Source organism: Protopterus annectens, chromosome 4.part0 (genome assembly GCF_019279795.1).
Source record: "Protopterus annectens isolate FY-2018-M chromosome 4.part0, PAN1.0, whole genome shotgun sequence".
In the NCBI taxonomy this organism is placed as follows: domain Eukaryota; kingdom Metazoa; phylum Chordata; order Ceratodontiformes; family Protopteridae; genus Protopterus; species Protopterus annectens.
Genome location: NC_056733.1, coordinates 818154243 through 818173572, shown reverse-complemented (window position 1 = coordinate 818173572; position 19330 = coordinate 818154243). Strand labels below are relative to the sequence as shown.

The 19330-nt window shown below is 36.8% G+C and overlaps 1 protein-coding gene across 5 annotated transcripts in view; it reads right to left on the bottom strand.

The window, feature by feature from the left end:
• The window catches only part of LOC122799595 (splicing factor SWAP), a 1354031-nt gene that overhangs the window by 682114 nt on the left and 652587 nt on the right, over positions 1-19330 (bottom strand). The gene's annotated exons all lie outside the window — the stretch shown is intronic.

Genomic DNA, 19330 nt, shown 5'->3' with positions numbered 1-19330 from the left:
ATATCCTCCCTGTTCTCTCTTAAATTGTCTCTGTTCTGAACTTTCAATGAGCACAGTAGATAAAAAGAGTCCACTTAGATTAGCTGACCTACCCTGGAAATAAAAAAATAAAATAAAATGATGCTGGAATACCAATCAAACATAGTCAAGTTCTCTAATGTTTATCGTTGCAGACTACAGCTCACTATAAAGTATTACAAATTTATGCTTTACATATAAGTTAGCAATTTTTGGCAGTATAAAATACAGCTTTCTCCCACAAATACAGAAGGCTTCTAAAAGCAAAACTAATAGGTACAGCATATGTTATAGTTCAAAGGTATAATATCACTTCAAGATTATTTTTCTGTAAGCCACAATTCAGTTAATTATATCTTGGCAATTTGATATATAAAACACTTAAATTTGGGTATGGATGACTGAAGTATTGCTCCTGACAAAAACATAATTTATTATTTATTTATTGCATTTGTTTTATGGGATAGGCTGAATGGGCAGAAAGTTGCCCCTTTTCAACAAAGGCTGGGGGAGAAAAGTCTCAGAAAAATTACAACATAAAGTAAATTTTTTATATATATAAAATCAAATATGGTAAACATGAAAAATATACATTAGTATTTTTCATGTTTACCATATTTGATTATATATAACATTTTTTGCGGTTGTCTTTGGGGCTATGTAATGAAAATTTGCTATAATCTGTTCCTAACTGTTCAGTAGAATGAGGTTGATCATGTGACCTTAAAGAGGTATATTTAAACTGTTTTCACTGTGTATCTGATGAAGTTTGGGTAGAGAACTAGACGAAAAGTGCTTTATTAAAATGTTGTTGGCATATTACAAGTTGTTATAACAAGGTTAGCTGCAGGGAAGATTCTTTGTCTACAATATCATACTAGTATAAAAGCACGCATCTACATCCTGTTGTCCATGTACACTATATGTCATCTTGGCACAGCTCCTCCTATTTGTTCCCTATTCATTTCAGCCTTCCTCCTCCACCAGTGCTGTTTCCTCAGTGAAACAAATGTGGCACAACACACCAAAGATGTGGTTTCACAAAAGTTGACATCCTCTGCCACTGGGATGCTGTCTTGCATATGTAGCATGCTTCTCAGAATGCTGCTGCATTGCCGAGGACTGTCACTCATGTCTAAGATGCCTGGGTCTTGCACACACAACTCCATCATTATACACTCCACAGAAATGGAATGAGCAGAATGATTTAGAAAGACTAATAAGAATCCTGAACAGAGATCAAAGCCAGCAACATGATAGATGTACTATTTTGGCTTTTGAAAGAGCATGCGTTTTTTAAACCAGGTTTCATGCAATTAACAGCTTACAAACATTTATGATTTGCTTTTACTTGTCTTAAAATATTTTCAGTAAGTTACTTTTGATCCTTGCACTAGGACAAACTTTAAAATGTCTTCCAGTTCACTGAGAAAATATCAAAAAGGGAAGAACGTATTAAGACTTTGGCAAGAGTAAAGCTTCTAGTTCTGCAGTTTTTCTTGTCTCTTTAGATTCTCAATTTTTAAAGCTGTACTTCAATCTCAGCATGAAGTGAATCAGATAGTGGGTACTGTTTTGAGTAAAAATGCAGAATACTTGATGACTGTTCTGGGTCTGGAAGAAGTATTTCCAATCTTTAGTGGGTCAATTCACATGGATATATATATATATTTATATATATATATATATATATATATATATATATATATATATATATATATATATATATATATATATATATATATATATATATATATATATATATATATATATATATATATATATACTGTTTACTACGTTTATGCAATTAAATATACCAACTCCAAGGTCGCACTACAGTGGGGTTAGGGAATTACCTTTTTCCCCCACTGTAGTGTGACCTTGGAGTTGGTATATTTAATGTACGGGGGGTGTTGGGGTGGAGCCCCCCACATGGGGGGTGCAGGGGGGCTTGCCCCCCCTGCATAAACTTAGTAAAAACTCTGTAGGATATTATTTATAGTTGATTTGTAGTTTTCAAGGATTTGAGATTTGATGATATGAGTTTTCGATGGTTTGAGTTCTCGATGATTTGGTCGCACTGTTTTGAAATTCGATGAAATGAGTTTTCGACGATATGAAGTAAAACCGTTTATACATATATGTATATATATATATATATATATATATATATATATATATATACATATATATATATATATATATATATATATATATATATATATATATATATTCACTTCAGAAGACTGAAAGCCCAAAATCCTGAATTTCAAAAGACTGAGACCAAAATCTTGAAAGTTCAAAAGACTGAAAACTCAAAATACTGAATCTCTGAATACTGAATCTCAGAATACTGAAAACACACAGGATACCAACACTTACTGTATTCCAGCAGAAGTAGATACAGAAACAAATACAAGACAAACCATATTACTTTTCTCCAAGTATAAGGTGGGGGCAAGCCCCCCCTGCACCCACCACATCCCCTGATACTTAAATATATCAACTCCAAGATGGTACTTCACTACACTAACATGAGTTATGTGGTAGTATAGCAAGTTAGAAGGGAACATGACTATGGTTGCAACAGGCAGTCATGAAACATAATGGTATGTTTGCCATTTTGTTCTGTGGAGTGTGATCTTGGAGTTGATATATTTAAGTAGCAGGGGGTATGGGGGGCTCGAATCTGCACTTATGTAGTGTAGCAATGGGATGGGAAGTGTTTGGCAGGGATGGTTTAGAGAAGTGAAGGTAAGTGAGTGTATGTGTTTTTTATTTTATTTTTATTGTAAGTTGTGCGTCTGGGTTAGGGTAGGGAGGTTGTGTTTGTGTATGTGTGATGTGTGTGTGCGTGTGTTTGTGTGAAGGAGTGTGGAATGTCTGCGTGTCTGCGTGTGAGTGATGCATTTTTCAACTGTTAGTGCAATCTCGGAGTTGGTATATATAAGTAGGGGTGGGGGGCGCAGCCCCCCACATGGGTAGTGCAGGGGGGCTTGCCCTGCTGTGTAAATGTAGTGTAGGATTGTGTAGTTTGTGTGTTGTGGGTTGAATGGTGTGCGTGTTGTGTGGTGTATGGTTTGTGTATGTTCGGGATTTCAGTTTTTCGTGTTTGTGTGTTTTGGGATTGTGGGCTGTTCAACTTTAGAGTTTCGAGATACTGAAATTCGAGCTTTCAGTATCTTGAGATTATAAAGGGGAACTATATATATATATATATATATATATATATATATATATATATATATATATATATATATATATATATATATATATATATATATATATATATATATATATATATATATATATATATATATATATATATATATATATATATATATAGGGTCTACTACTAAATTTCAAACTTTCAAAATGTCGACTTTCTTATGGTCAAGACCATAAGATCGATGTTTGGAAAATTCAAAATTTAAATTAAAAAAAAAAATAAAAATGTGGTTCTTTATCCAATGCTGAGATTAATAATTTGACTAATTTTTTGGAAATTGTTTTACCATGTGACTATTTCTTTTTTGAAAATGATTTTTTTTTATCAAGTTACAGGTCATGATTGGGGCAGCTTGTGCTCTCATCTATAAAAATATTGTTAGAGGACTGAGAAGAAAAATTAATTTTCAAGTCTGAATTTATAATCTTTTTTAGATTATATTTTTATTTTATGGAAAGGTAGCACAGGCAAAATGAATCAACTTATTATTTATATTTTAGGTACTACCCCTTTTTTTTAAATTTACACAAACATATCATGACAAACATATTAATTACTTTGACATTACGATTTCAATGATTTCTGTTTTAAATAAATTTTCATCTAAGATATATATATATATATATATATATATATATATATATATATATATATATATATATATATATATATATCTATACAAACAGAAAAAGTACTTTTTTGAATTCATATTTGCACTTCCATAATTGCCATCCATATCATCTAAAAGGAATATTGTGAAGTGGCAACTTCTGTGTTTGTCTAGAATTATATCAAATGACAATAGCTTTTACAAGGAAGTAGATAAATTGTCACAAATGTTTTATTAAAAAGGATAGTCAAAAGAATTCTTAGACATTATGAAATCAGAGATATGTCAGTGCAGACACAGCAAGATTAGACTGATTTGATATAACAATGAGTTCCATTTAGTGCATAATTAGTTAAAAAGGGGTTAATAATTTTAACTATTTGGTTTTACTATATCCTAAGTCTAGATCAGAGTGTATGTAATGTAAATGTAAGTAGCATATCAAGAACTGAACGTGCATGTATAAATAATGGGCACATGCTATTCCCAATGCCATTTTGAGAGCACAGCCAGAGAGTGAGCATGTATGATTGCAGTAGTTAGTTTGTATATAAGTTACTTAAGTTAAAGTCATTAAACTTCTATCATGATGTGTTTGTATATAATAAAGCTGCTTGAACAGAACCCACAAAGACTCTTCTATTTTGTCCAAAGTAGGAGAGTGACATGGTGTCAGAACCGGGATCACAGAGAATAATATTCAGAGCCGTGAGGTTCAGAAATAATGGTGAAGGTAAACTAAGAGAAACAAGCATGAAAAAGAGCCAGAAAAGATTCAAAGGTAATGAGAATTCGCATGAACTGTTTATTTTATAATAATGATAAAACGGAGCAGTACAAGGGTAAAAACTGCATTATTAAACAAGAGGGAGGCAAAAAAGGTTTATTAACTAAGCAAAATGTTTAAAGATTAAGATATTTGATGAAAAGATTATCAGAAAAGTAAAACAAGTATGTTTAAAGCAAGATGAGTGTGTTTGAAGCAAAAACGGCATGTTTAGAGTAAAATGAGCACAAGAAAAGTACAACGGTCATCAAAAGAGATTAAAGAGTAAAACAAATATAATAAGGGCAAAAAGGGCACATTAACCATAAATAAACCAAGGTGACTGCATGTGTTTTGGTAAAGTGCTATGTTTTGGCATGAGTATGACTTTGTATTGTATCAGGAGCATAACTAGGGTTATTCGAAGTATCTCAAGTGTGTAAAAGTACTTACAGTGTGTGCTTATTACTGTACATGTATTCCAAAGAGTTTATTTGTGTACAAAGTGCAACTATTTCATGAAGTACAGTCAAAGTATAGCCATTTTGAAAAGCTTCTTGTGCTGGGTATGTCTGTTCACAAAGTGCCATCATTACAGAGTGTTTCTTGCACTGTAACGAATTGCCTAGCAAGGTACTGCCATTTTTGGAAAATTTCAGTGTGCTGTGTAAAGTTTATTTGCAAAATGCAATTACTTCCAAATGTTGCTGACTCTGAGCTTCTCCTGCCCAGTTCATTTGCATCGTGCAGTTATTTGAAATGTTACTTACACTGACAAGAGGTGATTTTTTGCAGTACAGTAATTTCAAGAGTATTACAGTGCTCAAGAGACTTATTTCACAAAGTTCAGTTATACAGAGGGCTTGTTGTGCTATTGGGCATAGTTACAAATACTGGCATAAAGTTCTGGAATATGTGTATGTGTTTGTGCTTATTTGCAAAACCCTTCACTGGTATGTGTTAATATGGCAGACGGATTTTAAAAGCCCTTACCACTTGTATTTCATCAGAATATTGCAGAGAATTGGAGAATATTTCAGCAAGAGTACGATATTTTTATACAAGCAGCTTTTTCAGACAAAGATTCATGCATCAGGGCATTCATTCTGCTAAACCTAGCAGGGTCAGAGGCCATTGAAAGAGAGCATACATTTGTGTATGCACCAGCAGTATATGAGGGCGAAGGTGAAAATCATCACATTGTTGTACAGGCTAAATCAAAGGAAGACCCCAAGTGTCTGAAGCACAGATTCAGAGAAATGTGTAACCCCCAGACAAATATTACATTAGGAAGGCATTAGTTTTACACGAGAGTTCAGAAACCAGGAAAACTTTTGTAGCTTATATAACTGACCTGAGAAACAAAGCCAAAATGTGTCAGTTTGGTGACTTAAAAGATGAGTTAATAAAGGACAGGTTCATGTGTGGTATTAATAGTGCTGCTGTGAGAAAGATTTTGTTTCGTGATAGTGATTTAACATTGAGTAAAGCCATTGAGATCTGTCAAATCTATTAAGTTACAGAAAAACACACAAGTATGCTTGCAAGTGACAAGAACATCATTTCAGTAGGCTCCTGAGCAAATGTAGATACATGCAACATGTGGCAAACAGAAGTAGGCCTAAGCACATGGCAGCCACAACCCCTGTTGGTTCACCAAGGAAACTACGTAGTTTTCCAGCAAGTTCTAACACCAGTTGCATTAAAGGAGCATGCTCAGTGATGTACAAACATGAGTCAGCAAAACCCAAATCCAGCTTTATTATTAACTGTCGCAATTGTGGTGCCAATCATGAGTCCAAAAGAGAAAAAAATGCTTAGCATTTGGTCAGCAATTTCACAAGTGTAAAAAATGGAACCATTTTCAAAAGTTTTGGAACCATTTTCAAAAGTTTTCCAAATCAAGTAAACCCCACACAGTTGGAAAGAAGGGTCACACAAAAAAGCAAGTTGATAAAGTGGAGCCACAGCAGTCAACTTTTTATGTAGATGGTGTTTCGGTAGTTGGTGAAAGAGTTGATGCAGTGAATTTATTGGCAAAGAATGAAGTGTTTTGTACGGTCTGGAGCTTAAAGTAGACACTGGTTCAAAGTGTATTGTTACATCAGCAGACACATTTGCTAAAGTTTGAACTAATGAACAACTAAATGTGGCCAGTAATGCAAAACTTGTTGCTTATGGAGGTGAAGAAATTCAAACCGAAGGCTCAGTGATGCTTTCATATTATCTGGCTAAGATCTGTTACAGCTTGTTATTCTATGTAGTCTGAAGAAAAACACAGTCATTATTGGGTCTCAAAGACAATTTGAGAATGAATCTGCTTTCTTTTACCAAATAAATTCATCATATAAGTGCATATCCTAGTTCTATTTTTTCTGAAGCCATTTTCTCAGAGTAGGCTGATGTTTTTGATGACAAGTTGGGCATGCATCCAGTTGTGTATTCCATGAAGTTAGACCCAGAAGTCACTCCAGTAGTCAGACCAGCAAGAAGAGTTCCAATAACTACGCAAGATAAAGTCAAGGCTCAGTTGGATAAAATGGTGCAGCAAGGTGTAATATGTCCAGTTACAGAACCAACTGAATGGGTGTCATCTGTGGTAGCAGCTCACAAAATAGGCTTAGACAAAATCAGAATATGTATTGACCCAAGAGATCTGAACAAAACATTGAAGAGACATCATCATCCAATGCAGAAAGTTGAAGAGGTTGCAGCCCTAATACCAAATGCCACTGTTTTTTCTGTCTTGGATGCAAAAAGTTCATTTTGGCAAATGATGCTTGATTGCAAATCATCATTACTAACCACTTTTTGTACCCCATTTGGCAGATGCAGATTCCTAAGTTTGCCATTTGGAATAAATTCTGCAAGTGAAGTCTTCCAGCATGCAAAAGAGCAAATTTGTTTGGTTTATCCTTGTGCCATAATAGTAGATGATTTATTGGTTGGAGGCAATGGTGAAGCAGAGCATGACAGAAACCTAAAGAGAGTTCTAGACAGAGCAAATGAAGTAAACTTGAAGCTCAATCCTCTGAAGTGCACATTCAGACTACCAGAAGTTACATATGCTTAAAACCGCCAGCTTGGCATTAAGAACTTGCTATTATTCAACTGGATGTATAAGAATTTTTAAGTATTTTTCCTTACTTTTTTTTTCAAAAAAATAGTATTAAATTGATAATTTTGTGTGGAAGGAGGAATAGCTCAACTGGAAGCTTTCACTCTGCTCTTCTGTGTGGAAGTGTTTTGATTAATGAAGTTAGAAAGTAGTTGCTGTTTTTGTTTACATTTGCTTCAAGTAATTTGGGTAGTTACAGGGTAGTCATTCTTTGATTTCCTGTCAGCCATGCCTATTAAATTGAGCTTGATAGAAATATTTGAGCCAAAACCTCAGCTTTGTTGGTCGCTTTGGACTTAATATATTCAATTGGGCGTATAGAGAATTTTTTACCTTATTTATCTGCTTTTTTTTTCAAAATTTTCAGTATTTAAATTGATTTTTATAACTTTGTGGAATATATATTAGCTCAGCTGGAGTTTTCACTCTTCTCAGTGTTGGAAGGATATTATATTGACTGGAAGTTAGTCAGTGTTTGTTGAATTTTGTTATTTGCTAGTAATTGCAGGTGTGAGGTAGGCACATTCTCTGGTTTCCTGTCCTTACCCTTATTTTAAGTAATGTGAGTGTGAGAAATATTAAAAAAAACCAGCTTTTTGGCCGACTGGAGCTTTTACATATTCAACTGGACATTGAGAATTTAAGTACCTGTATCTGCTTTTTTTTCAACATACAGTATTTTTAAATTTTTTTTAACTGTATGGAAGGGAATATTCAAAACTCAACTGGAAGTTTTCCTGCTCTCTGTAGTACAGAAGGGAATTTAGCTATACTGAAGTTACTGTCAGTTAGGCTGTATTTTGTGAAATTTTTCTAATACAGGTGTTGGTGTAGTCACAGTCTTGATCTTTGATTTTGACTGTCCTTAAGTGGTAATTTAAGAAGTGTGATTTATTTTCTTTTTAAAAACCTCAGCTTTGGCCTTTTTCTGCTATGCTATATTGGTTAAGATGTATTAAGAATTGCGTACCTTTATCTGCTTTAAAATAAAAACACGTAATTAAATTGATTTTAACTGTGTGGATATTATAATAACAGCTCAACTGGAAGTTTGCCTTTTTCTCTTCAATGTGGAAGAATAGATGAACTGGTTAGTGAGTCAGTATTTGTAATTTTGTTATTTTTTTGGTAATTATGGTGTGGGGTGGTGGTTCTTTGATTTTTCTTTGATTGCCACTATTTAGGTAATTTTAGGTGAAATATTTTCTGCTTAATTTTGACTCAGGAAAATTAAGCTTTTGCTTGTATTTTCTTTTGGACTGCTCTAAGAAATTAACACAGTACCTTTATCTTTATTTAAAAAAAATACAGTATTTAAAATTGATTTTATTGTGTGGCTGGAAGAATAATGTTGCTGGAAGTTTTGGGGCCTCTACTCTTCAGTGTGGAAGGAATATTAGCTGATGGAAGTTTGAGGTAAGTGTTTGCTTTTGTTTGTTGTTGCTAATTACAGGTGTGGTGTGGGGGTAGTCATTCTTTGATTTCCTGTCCTTGCTGTTAGTGGTACAGTGTGAATAATTTTCGCAAAACCTCCAGCTTTTTTACTAAGAACTTGCTATATTCAACTGGATGTATAAAGAGTTAAACTAGAATATAAGCTTTTTTCAAAAAAAATACAGTTTTTAAATAAATTGAGTACTTGTGTGGAATATTGAATCCAACTGGAAGTTTCTCCACTCACTTTCAGTGTGGAAGGAATATTAATATTGTGGGTAGTGGAACAGTGTTTGCTGAATTTTTTGCCTTTATTTTGCTAGTAAGGTGTGGGAGGTGAGGCTTAAAACTTCATTTTTCCTATCACTTGCCTTATTAGGGTACAGTGTGAAATAAAATAATTTGCTTGCTTAAAAACCTCTTTTCTTTTGGCGGCTAATAGCTTACTTTTTAATGTTCAACGCTAAATGATATAAGAAATTTAGAAATTTCACTTGTCTGCTTTTTTTTCAAAAAAATGCCAGTGGAAGGAATAGTAGTTTTTCTGGAATGTTTGGAAGGGCAGCCAGCTCAACTGTGGGTTTTCACTCTGCTCTTCAGTGTGGAAGGAATAGTAGCTTGTTATTTGCTAGTTGTGTTTAATTATGGGCTTGTTGTTACTGATAATTACCCTTTCCTTGCCTATCCTATTCTTTGATTTACTGTCCTTGCCTATTTCTGCTTAAAAGCACAGTGGCCAAATATTTTTTAAACTTGGATTCTCAAAGTGACAGGAACTTATATTCAACTGGGCGTATAAAGAAGGAATTTAAATTAAATTATCATTTCTTTTTTGGTTTTAATATTAGTATTTAAATTGATTTTAACTGTGTGTTAGGAATATTAGCTCAACTGGAGATTTTCCTCTGCTCTTTTTCTAGTGCCACCCTCAGCTCCTTTTTGTAGTTTTGGTGTTAATCTTAGTAGCTGGGCAGCTGCCCGCCCCTCTTAGCAAATTTGTGTTTGGATATCAGTTCTGGGCCCATCTCATTTTATCACTCAACTGGTGCTGTGAGATCATAACAGGAGAAAAAAAAAAAGTCAAAACCAAAGATTTCCTGTACTGGGAAACAAAGAAAATAATTAAACTTACCTTTGTTTCAAAAAAAAAAAAAAAAAAATTAGTATAGACTATTTTTACTGTACTCTTGTGTTTAAAAAAACCTTTTTTTTTGCTTTTACGCCATGTTACTCTACCTACTTTTTTTTTGCTTTGCATAATCTTAACTCATTCAGGTTGGTTTTATTGCTACTTGTAACCTTCGTAAAGTTACTGGTTTAAACACTTGGGCTTGGACCAGATTTGTTTTTGCTACTAGGCTTGGTCTGCTTTGTAGCTTATTCTTGGCTCAGTGTCTACTTTGCTAAAAGTGGGGCTTTGTGTCTGTTCTAAGTGTATTAATTCTGGTTTAAACACTTGGGCTGCAAGCGGATTGTTTATGGCTGGAGGGTTCGTAGTGCCGCACTCTTGTGGGAGGAGGCTGGGGTCTGCCCTTTGCAGGCTTATAGAATTGTAGAAACTGAATTGCGCCTACTCTTGTTGGCCGCTGCTTGGCAGCCTTGGATGCGCTGATCTTTAAAGTCTGGCATTTGGATTTGACCTGCTGGATTGGAGCACTTTTCTTGTATAACGAGCACTTAGGTCCAGGCATTCTCTAAAATATTCGGTGTACTTATTGTTGCTTTAGTGTAACTTGATTAAAGTTAGGTTAATAGACCGGGCTATCTTTTTGGATTTACGCGGAAGGAAGCACTGTGGCATGCACTGTGGTGGAAGGTTTGTGGCATACTGTGGTGGCAGGTTGGGTGGCTCATCCTTGAGATTGGGGAACTGCTGATTGAGGTGTGTATTAGATTGTTCTTAAAGTGTATTAGTTCTGGTTTAAACAGAATTAAGCTGGTCCGGATTATTTTGCATTAAAGGAGGTGGTCTGCACTCTTGTGGGAAGAGGCTGGACTCTGCCCTTCTTTATAGAGAAGTTCTAGTTAAAGGTTTATATATACTGAATATTTGAACACCCTTGTTTGCTGTTGGTACACCTTGATCCAGGCCTGCTGAATATAGCTTTGTTTTCTGCTGAATTGTGCTTTGTTTATACATTTCTGTTGTTTGTTTGCTTGTTATTTCCCTGGGCGCTAATTCCACCCTCTCTGCTGACTTCTCAAGCGCTTCTGTGGATCACTAGTGATGTTTCACGTGCTTACTGTCTTATTTCCTTGTTTTTTGCACAGAAGCTTACTGTAATGTGATTTTGCACAGTTACCTGGCACTTGCTCACTAATGAGTTAATATAAGTCAAGTCACAAAGCAATTATATAAGTCACCTTTTACCATTAACTTCCATTACACCTCACTTCCCCCACTAAGGAATTCCCAATAATTGTGCAGGTTTAATGAAAATTCTAGCACATGTCCATCTCTCTGTTGTCCAATCTCCTGAGATATCCAGCTGGTGAGATCTGCGCTCTTTTCATGTCTGACGACAACCAACAACCTCCATGTACCTGAACAAACCTCTCCTCCTCCCAATAAATTCAACGCATATACCTACCAATCCTAATGGCCAAACTAGGCTAAGTACCTCTCTCAAACCAGTACTGGCATAACCAGTACAAGAGAGGAACGGGTGACACTGATTCCAGTCATAGACCAAAACCCAAACACACAATCCAAACACAAAATCACACAAAAAGCAGCTCGGCCAAAGAGCTGAGACCTCCAAACCAGACAGGCAAGGCAGGGCCTCAAGCAAACATAACACAAACAACCCACAAAAGACAAAACACATGCCACAGCCAGTGTGCCAACTACGGTGTTGCTTAACAAGTGCAGCAATAAACTAAACACACTACCTGATACGCTTGTAATGGAAGCAAATCAGGCAGGCTGGCGTCCGACCTCCCAGGCTGTGAACAAGGAGGGTCACGGTGAGCGGCTGTTCGGTGCTAGGATCGCCACATAACACAAGCACTCAGGTCACTCCAGTCCAAAATTTTGCTGGTGTGAATAGTCTGAGACGCACCTCCTGGGCCAAGATGACCTGAGGCCTCTCCCTAAGACTACAAAGAGAGAGATTTGTAAAGGGGCTCTCTGAGCTGTGGCCCAAGGGCCCTATGACCCTAATGACAAGGTGCCATCTTGACTCACCAGAATGATGCTTACTTAATGAAGAAGACAACAGTGATCAGTTTCAACAATTGAACTAAGTGCTGGTGTCATTCAAACCAATCAATGCCTATCGGCAGGGGCTAATGTGAGCAAGCCACCATGGGGAAAAAGAGGCGACTGCACCTGTCACTAAAGATACTTTGGATATTGTAAAAGGCTCTTGCTACTTTTAGATTGCCTTTTTTAACAAAAGGACCTGGTTACAAACCACCTCCATAGGTAACACAAGGGATAAGCTCAAAAGAGTAGAACTACTCAGCTCCAGGGAATAGCATGGAGAACATCTACTTTCCGAAACTAGATTTACCTGGTTGGGAGACATCGATGTCAATGCAGTGGGAAAAACCTGGTTCAGGGCATACTAGCACCCAAAGGTACCAGGTTACTTGATCAACCACAAAGGAGGGGAGACAAACTTGGACGAACCACAAAGGATATAATGTTCTGATTCATCGAAGATACCCACACACCTCAGGTTGGTGAGCAAAACACGAAGGTGTAAAACTGCCTTCCAGTTTATAGCCTGGGGTAAACACCCCTTCCACCTATAGCCTGCCCCAGCCCACCCTCCCAAACCCAGGAACCCCCACTCGGCCTTCAACACCACACTGGAAAATATGAAGGTCTCTCCAAACATATTTATATTGGGTGACTTCAACTACTTACAAACAGCAATTTGGGAGCATTACTCTCAAACTCAAATGCTATGGAACAACTCCTTACTCCTATAAACTCAAATGCTATGGAACAACCTTACCACTCCCACAGAGAGCTTTCTAGAGACCTGATGCATCCCAACATGAGGACTCTATGCTCAAAAGATAAACTAATCTCATAAAATACGTAGATCAGACCTCCCACCCCTCTCCAAAAAACCACAGTGAACAACCCCTTCTTGAAAGCCAGCACTTAAGAAAACTCTAAAAACAAGTTGCCCACCCCTGGAAAACTGAGGTGGAATCGCTGAACCCCCTGGGCCTATGGAATCTGGCCCTATTCGCAGGAATCCTTTATCGCGCATCCTATGAACAAACTGAGAATGCATGGATCATCGTTAAGGCAAGAGCAAGACTTAATCACTCAAGGCATAAACACTGTCCCTGAGGTGCAGCCAACCATAAACAAACTATAAAATAGAAAAGGAGCTACTATCAATTAAGCAAAATAGCAAAAACCGGCACATCACTGAAAAGTATTAGCAAAAACTACGGGCACACATAAAACAGGTCACTAAGGCTATTGAGAGAGAAAAAATTGTTATGGACAGAACCTTAATTCCCAGCTTTTCTTTAGTTGTAATGTTAGGAACAGTGGTGGTAATTCCCCACCAATGCTCAGACATTCCTAAATGACAAAAAATACACAAACACCACAGCACTTGCCAACATCAATGGTGAGGATCATCATGGACCTATGTAGGTCATTTATTTACCAGTACTGGCTTGAGAACAGAGCCAACAAGGCAAGCAGCTATTTTTGAGATGTCACCACCAGATAATATTCAAGCTCTACAGCATTTCCTAGGCATGGTCAACTATTTAGACAATTTTATACCAAACTTCAGTGAGTGGACAGCACCTTTAAGAGAGCTGACATGCAAAAATGTTACATGGTCATGGTTAGAACAACACCAGAAGGCATTTGAAGACCTTAAGCAGAAAACTACCACTCCATCTACATTAAGTTACTATAATGTGAACAAACCAGTTACTCTTTCCTGTGATGCTTCAAAATTTGATCTTGGCACAGCTATCCTTCAAGAGGTTAGACCAGTAGCCTATATATCCAGAACATTTACCCAAACTGAAATGCAATATGCTCAAATTGAGAAAGAACTTTTGGCAATAGTATTTGCATGTTTCAGGTTTCATGATTATATCTATGGTTGAGCTATTCAGATTGAAACTAACCACCAGCCTCTAGTTATTATTCTAAAGAAGCCTATGCATTCAACTCCAGTGAGGTTACAAAGAATGATGCTCAGATTGCAAAAGTACAACTTCAAAATGGTCTATACGAAAGGCAAACTACTTTACCCAGAAATACGACGTTACACCTAGACAAAGAGATTTTGATTTTGACGTGATGGCAGTGTGTAATTTCTCTACCACTAGACTTGATGAGCTGAGAGATCATAAAAAGATTGATCCAATTTTGAAAAAGCTCAATCACTACATTAATGTTGGATGGCCGTCAAAGCAATCAAGTGTACCACCTTAAGTGCAAACTTATTTTCCCGTACTGAGATGAAATGTTGATGGAAGAGGGCATTATTTTCAAAGGTCCTAAAATTATTATCCTGCTTCCTTACAACAAGAATATATCCAGAATTTGCATCATGGTCACCCAGGTTCTGCATCCACTAAGATAAGAGCGAGAGAACTACTATTTTGGCCTTCATTATTGAAAGATATTGATAAAGTACTTTCTTTTTGTTCAGTATGCAATAGTACTAGATTGCATTTGCAGAGAGATGCACTTCAGCTAAGTCAAGTTCCTGAACTACCTTGGTCAAGAGGTGCCACTGATATCTTCAAATCAATCAACATTACTTAGTACTGGTAGACTCGTATTCAAATTGGTTTGAGATTGACTTGCTACCTAATCTAACATCCACTACTGTTATTACTAAGTTGAAACTTCATTTTTCAGTCCATGGTCATCCACACAAAGTTGTTTCTGACAATGGTACTCAATTTATTAGTCAGTTATTTCAGAAATTTGCAAGAGAATGGGACTTTGTACATGTTACTAGCAGTCCTGAATATCTGCAGTCAAATGGGCTAGCTGAACGTGCAGTACAGAGTGCAAAGCAATTACTTGAAAGGCCAAAGCGTGACAATACTGATGTCTTTTGAATTTACTTACTCTCAGAAACATACCCCATGATGATATACTTGGCTCACTTGCTCAAAGACTTCTATCCAGGCAAACCAGAGCAATGCTACCTATTAGTTCCTGTTTGTTGAGGCCTAAAGCTAAGAACAACAGAACCATCAAGGCTTAATTATTCAAGAACCATTCTATCCAGAAGTCCAGTTATGATAAATTGAGCAGATGTCTTCATCAGGTGAGGGAAGGAGAGACAGTGAGGATACAAATGGCAAAAGGTTTTGACCGGCTTAGTCAAATTACAGGTATATGTAGCAAGCCAAGATCCTACCTTGTAGAATCTTAGGGCGTGAAGTACAGAAGAAATCGCAGACATTTTCTTCCTGTACTAGCATCAGCATTGCAGCATTATTACTGTGATGCAGACTCTAGATCTCAGAGCGAACCAAATGTTGTTCCCTTTCAAGAGTGTGTTTCAACCTGTACTTCCATTCCTGAGAATGTTCCAAATACTCCCAAAGGTGAACATTCTGTAGAGACAGCTCCAGTTGCTAAGCCTAATTCCCATTTTATGCCACATGATATGGTCACATTTCCAGGCCCAGTGTGAAATATACAGCAACATGGACATAACTGTATATATACATATATACATAACTGTATATATGTACCTAGTCTTATATAATTGCATGACAAAAAATACTTATATTATCTGCATGCCAAATAGATTCACAATATTGCATGATCTATTTCTGAAAGAGTGAGGATGTAGATCAGAGTGTATGTGCTGTATCTTTAAGAAGCATATCAAGGACCGAACGTGCACATACAAATACCACACAAGTCTATTCACAGTGCCATTTTGAGAGTGCAGCCAGAGAGTGAGCATGTATGATTGCAGTAATTAGTTTGTATATAAGTTACTTAAGTTAAAGTCAGTAAACTTCTATCGTGATGTGTTTGTATTTAATAAAGCTGCTTGAACAGAACCCACAAAGACTCTTCTATTGTGTCCAAAGTAGGAGACCGACACGTAGGAAGTGGATAACATTAGAAAAACAGTTAAAAGAAATTGGAATTCAACAAGAATTAACAGATAAGTTTGGAAAGAAACCTGTTATTATGTTTAGTAAATCTAAAAATATAAAGAATATTCTAGAGAAGAATAGTTCTATGATGCTTAATAATAAAAAATGACAAAGTGTGGACATTGTAAATATTGTAAATATATCATGTATGGTCTTTACATTGCTGTTCATAGATATGGTAAGTCCACAGGTTGCTAGGGGCCAATTTAATTGTGAAACTTCAGGTACTGTGCATCTAGCTTCTTGTTTAACTTGTAACAGTTTCTATGTAGGGAAGACTAAAAAACAATTGAAACACAGGATATATGAACACTGTTATGATAATAAACAATGCAATACAATTAATGATTTATTGTAAAAATTCTTTAGTTTGTGGTGGTTTTAACATATTCCTTCTTTTTGTTTTGGAAAAAGTAGAGGCAAATTTAAGAGGTGAGTGAGAGAATAGACTGGGATATTATGAACTTGTGTGGCATCTTAGGTTAAATGCCACTAAGGTTCCAGATCGTAATGACCACATATACATTTCTAGTGCACTGAAGTTATGTGATGCAAATCTGTGAATTTTCAAGAAGTAGATTGTTAAAGGATGGGCAAATGAATCAATTTATTTAAATTATTTTATTCAAATGAACATTCTTATTTATTTATTATAATTTTGTTTTTATTAAAAAATATGTAATTCCAATATTCCAAGCATTTAAATATATTTACTAGTAAACTGGTTTATATAGTTTTAAATAGGGGTATAATTGTTTTTAATTAATGTATTCATGGATTCATGTTTTTGATTGGTCAGAGTCTTGTGGTGTTACATATAGGTTCATAGGTTCATAGGTGTGTACTAGGCTAATGGCCCTGGAGCCTTTACAAGCCTAGCCCATAGGATTACCCTGGCATCATGCCACCCAACCTTAGTTTCCAGTGCCTCTGTCAAGTAGAGCCACTGGAGTGATCCCTGGGGTGAATTTTCTAGTTCCCATCCACTCATCAAGATTTCTCTTGAAGAGGGCCAGTGAGGCGCTCTGCTTGACATGTATGGAAAGTCTGTTCCAGAGTATGGACAGTCTCTGGGTCATGAACCTGTCCTTCCAGCTTGTTCTATTGATTGTGGTAATGTGGTTGAGGTCTCTGGAGTGTGTAGTGCGGAGGGATTGGGATTTCTTTAGATGTAGCATTTTTAACAGAGCTGGGTCAGACATGGCTTTGTAAGTCAAGCAGAGAATGCCTCTAAGTAGGCGATATGAGACAGAGAATAGTTGGAGTTTTTTCAGTCTGTCCATATAGGACAAGTGTTTAAGGCCTAAAATCCTCTTTGTGAGGTATTTTTGAGGACTCTCCAGTTGTTGTAGGTGTCTAGTGAGGTACATGCCAAATGGCCTAGTGAGGGAAGAGTAGAGGGAGACAATGACCTCTTTCTTCCTGGATACAAAACTCTTATTTATGAGATGTGCCACATGGAAGGACTTTCTGACCACAGTGGCAATGTGGTGGTCAAAAGAGAGGTTGCTGTCAACCTGTGTTCCCAGATCTCTTATGATGCCTTCTGTGTTCAGTGGACTACCATTGATGTGGTAATTCATGGGAACCAGGGTTTTCCCAAAGGGGATAACGACATATTTTTTGGCATTGACCTTAAGGCCATGGTTCTGACACCAGTCATTGGTCTCAGTGAGGCCTTCTATAGAATGTCAGCATCACTTGGGGAATTAATAATAGCTCCATGATGATGTGTTTCACAGCTTTGCATATCAGACTTGTCAGGCTAATGGGGTGATAGTTCCCAGGGTCTGTAGTCGCTCCTCCTTTGTGGAGAGGGATGACTGTAGCAGTGCGCCATTCAGTAGGAACAAAGCCTGAGGTGAGGCTGTGATTGAACAGGGCACACAGGTGAGGTGCCAGTTTACTCTGTAGTTCATGTAGAACACAGCCAGGGATAATGTCAGGTCCCATAGAAGCTGTATTCTTGGCCTTGGACAGTGCTGTTTTAACCTGTGCAGCAGTAATACTGGGTGCCTGGCAGTCTACTGGTATTGTAACTGGTCCTTTGGTGGGGGAGAGAGGGATAAAGTTGTCGGCCAATATATTGGCAATATCTGTTGGCTCAGTATAGGAGATACCATTGTACAACAGCTCTGAGCAAATCTGTGTATTGCCGTGGAGATTCTTTACATAACTATAGAAGGTCTTGTGGTTGTCTTTACTATCTGCTGCAATTCTGTTTTCATAGCTAGCTTTAGATGATTTGATAAGGGATCTCAACTTTTTGTTGAGGCTGATAAGGGAGTTTTTCCAGTCTTGGAACTTCACCTTATTTCTTATCAGTTTCCTCTTTCTGTTGTAGAATTTGTTTATGGCAGGGGGACCACCAGAATGGCTTCCTTTTTTTGGAGGAGAGCATCTTGGTTCTATTGGGTATGGCAAGATCCATGCATTTGTGTACGTGTTCATACAGGGCATTAGTGTATGATTCGGTGGTCATGCAGCTGTTCTCCAATTGCATGGGTGCCGTGAAGTTAGCCACCTCTGTTTTTAGGAGCCCAAAGTTAGTTTTGGAGAAGTTTTTCATGGTGGTTATGACACAAGGTTTCAAACTGCACAAGGTTTTGTTTGTCCCACAAGTTCTTGAAGAGACAAAAACACTTAACAGCAATAAAGTATTTACAGTGACATGCATTTTGGTGTGTTATTTGTTTTTAAGTCTATCATAGCTGTTTTCCTGGCTATTAAGTTTATATTTAAGTGTTTTAGGGTCTTGAAGATAAGGGTACTTAGCAGCAGTGTTCTCCTGTTGATCGCATAAAGTCAATCTATGTTTTCAACCTGCTTGCAGTGGTATACAGGAGGGTCTGCTAAAGGCATGAATCTAGAGATCTTATGTTCTGGGATTTCAATTTTACTGGTATTATTAGCTGAACGTAGCACCAGAAAAGGGAGTCCATATTTGAGCTTGAATAACAGAATAATTTTAGCTGTAGCTAATCTGACAGTAGGTGACATAAAATGGCTTATTTTGTAGCAAAGCTT